Below are 3,896 nucleotides of genomic sequence, written 5' to 3'. Positions count from 1 at the left end.
GCTAATGGCTAATCATGTTGAGCATCTTTTCATGTGCTCATTGGCCATTTGTTTACCTTTGGGAAATGTCTATTCAAATCCTTTGTCTGTTTTTTTTTTTTTTTTTAATTGGATTGTTAGTATTTATGCTGTCATTTTTTATATATGTTCTGGATAATGTAACCCTTATATGATACATGGTTTCCCACAGTTTTCTCCCAGTCTGTAGGTTGTCTCTTTACATTTTTGTTAAAGTCTTTGATGAACCGAAGTTTAAAATCTTGCATTTTACCAGTTTTTAAGTGTACAATTTAGTGACATAATGTTCACCAAGTTGTGCAGTCAGCACTGTGTTTCTCTCTGAGTTTTTCATCTAAACACAGAAACTTAGTACCCTTTCTGCAACAACTCTCCATTCCTCCTGCTTTCTCCAAACCAGTGTTGGTAAGTGCCCTTCAGTCACTTTAAACTCCTAGCAATATTGTAGTTTCTAAGGAGTGGTTGGGTTTGACCCACTGACCTTTTGGTTAGCAGTCCCGTGCTTATTGTACCGCGCCACACCAGGACTTCCTCCAACTTCTGGTAACTTATAAACTTACGTCTCTGCATTTGCTTATTCTAGATATTTTATATAACTAAGATAATACTTGTCATTTGTGTCTAGCTTATTTATGCATAATATCTCTTAATTCACAGAACAGCGGTATGAAGGTTTCTTTTATAGGTAAGAGATTTAGGAATTTACCCTGGATTGCAAAACAAAGCAGAACCAGGATTCTAACCTTCACAGGAAAACTTCCGAATCGGTATCACAATATATAAAATATACATAATTGCTGCTGGAACTCCCAAATCCAACATTTCCTTCACTTCCTGGGGATAGAAACACCCTTACTTTTTCCTTCTAACTCAGGGATTCTAAAATTATTTCCAATCTTGGAAATAGTTCTTTATACTTGCTCCAATTTTTAAAAGACTTTCTTTAGTTTCTCTGTACCAGCAAGGTAGGAAATACTGGAGTGTTGTAACAAAAGCTCAGAACAGTGTTAAAAAGAAGTCCAAGCTCTGAAGCAGTATACTGGAATGCAGTGGTCTAAACGGATTTGATTACACATTCCGAATGGCAAAAAGTCAAATATTTTGAACACATACCCATTGTCTAGATATCTTCACATGTCTGTTCTTCCCTAGTAAGATTTTACCAGCACTGGTGGTAAATGAGAAAAGCTATCTTCCTAGCTTTTCCTGCAGGTAAGATATACCAAGTTGTGGCAAAAAAAAAATTGTGGACAAGTGTAACTTTTAGTCATGTCTCTGAAGTTCAAAGGGTTGGCCTACTTCTTTGCCCTTTCCCCTACTGGAATATATTGGTGGTGAGTCATTGGGCCTTGTGAATGAAGGCAATGCCAGGGACAGTAGCACAATATGATAAAAAAAAAAAAGCTAACATTAATCCTAAATGTTTATACTAGTTACAGCTCCGTCGAGTTGGTTTTTACTCATAGCAACACTATATAGGGTTTCCAAGGCTTTACATTTTCACAGGAGCAGAAAGCCTCATCTTTCTCCCATGAAATGCTTATAATCGGACTGCAGGTAAAAGAGAAATAAACTTCTATTTAGTTAAGTCCCTTGTTGTAGCAGCTACATTTGTTTCCTAATGCAATTCCAAAATTATGTCTAATTTGTCAGTGTTGCTGTTAAGTGCCATTGAGTCAGTTTGAACTCATAGCAACCCTGTATAGTGTCTCTGAGGAGTGACTGGTGGGTTTGAACCACCAATCTTTTGGTTAGCAGTCCAGTGCTTATCCTATGGTGCCACACTTGGAGTCCATATAAATCTCATATATGAGGTGTCATGATAGTACAAAATAGAAAGGGATGTAAAATGAATTCTGATGTTTTGTTTCCGTGTCTCAGTAGAATGTCTGCCTTCTGAGATAAGAGTACTTAAACTTGGTAGACTACTGCTATACTTAGTAAGCACATGAGATTTGGAATTGAAGACTTGGGCCTGTGTGGCTATTTGTTGTATGACCTTGGTCAAGTTAGTTAACTTCCCTAAGAGCTTGTTTCTTGAGCTTTGAAATGATAAAAACCACTTCCACCCGAGAGGAGTGTTAGGAGAAATAGGTAAGTTAATAAGCATTACTAGGCATATTTTCTGTTAGCTGGTCGGTGCTGTTGAATTGGATCGGACTCAGCAACCCTGTATAGGTTTCTGGAAGTGGCTGGTGGGCTTGAGATGCTGGCCTTGCAGTTCCCAGCCCAGTGCGTATTCTACAGCACCACACCAGAGATCAGGTGGCCAAAAGCAGACTGTATTCCATAAAAATCCCTATCATTAGTTTCAGGGTTAGTGTCCATAACTTTTTACTAACTACTGCCTGATCCACTTAGTCACTGAACAACACAAAAGGACAGATTAGGATATAGTTCAGGGCCATAGAACAAGGTGAAGGTAGCTAATCCACTGGAGGCTTTTAGTCATTCACAAAAAATGCCTGAAAGGTTTCTTAGAAACGAAGGGGAAATGAAAGCATAATCACATACTTTAAGTATTAATAAATTTAAATTTGCTATTTCTTTTACAGACATATAGCAAGTACCTTTTACTAGTCCTGTGCATACAGGTTCAGAGATGAGTAAGATATCCTTTTCTGAGAGCGTATAGTATAGAAGAGAGACATACACAATAGGTAAGCTTTAGTGGGGTGCAAGTGCAGGCATAGAGTTGTAGTTTTGAGATCTGTGGGGCCACAATCATCCCATTCCCTTTCATTTCAGATATTTCCATCCTCTTAACCAAAATCTTTCTGAACTTCAAAACTACCAAGATAAAGAAGATCCAGAAGTAATGATGATAAGGTATGGTGTATATACCTTTTCTATTATTGGATGCAAAGTATTTTGCTTGCTAAATCCTTACAGTGAGACTGAGCACAAGATCGAGTTTATATTAAGTGGTTATAAACTGCAAATATGCATCTTGATATATTTCTTGGAGTTTGAGGAAGCCCACTAAATGAAGTCCTGGTGTGGCACTGTGGGTTAATGAGCTCAACTGCAGTCAGTTCAAACTGCAAGGTCAGGGGTTCAAGTTCACTAGCTGCTCCTTGAAAACCCTATACAGGGTTGCTATGGGTTGAAACTGACTTGATGGCACTTAACAATAGATGGTACTTGTCCTTCTTTTCTTGGTTGACAACATAATTGAGAGCAGGTATGAACTTACTGAGGCCTAAGTCGTTTTACTTGGATCCACTATCAATGCCCACGGAAGCAGTCAAGCAATCAAACAACATACTGCATTGGGCAAATCTGCTGCAGGTGAGGCTTCTTCTAACATCCTTTGGGCATGGTATCAGGAAGGACCAGTCCCTGGGAAGGACATCAGCACAGCTTGGTACAGTAGAGGAAGATCCTCAGTGAAACACAGTGACACAGTGGCTGCAACAAAGGGCTCAAACAGCAACAGCAATGACTGTGACGATGGTGTAGGACCAAGCAGTTTTGTTCTCAGCTGGAAAGGACTTGACACAGAGCAATAGCAGCTTTATTTACTTAAGATTGAGATTAGAGAAAATGGTTTACAGCATCTTTAGACAGGAAGTGTCCTGTGATTGAACTCCAGGACTATAACTTACTTAGATCACTGCACTGGGACAAGCTTCACACTGCAGTTAGAGCCTGACCCTACAGAAGCAATGCTCTTAGACAGGATGGTCCCAAAAAAGAGGAGACTTGACTACTTGAGCATTATTTTTTCTTCTAAACTGACAATTAGGTAAGTCATTTACCATGGGCAAAGTGGATGAAAGAACCAAGAGTGACATGAATGCTACCCTACTAGAATGTCCTTTACATAATATTATTTCAACATTTTAAACTGTTTATAATCAAAATCATTTATTTTC

This window comes from Chrysochloris asiatica, unplaced genomic scaffold (assembly GCF_000296735.1).
Source record: "Chrysochloris asiatica unplaced genomic scaffold, ChrAsi1.0 scaffold00074, whole genome shotgun sequence".
In the NCBI taxonomy this organism is placed as follows: domain Eukaryota; kingdom Metazoa; phylum Chordata; class Mammalia; order Afrosoricida; family Chrysochloridae; genus Chrysochloris; species Chrysochloris asiatica.
Note: the sequence above shows the minus strand (reverse complement) of the source record.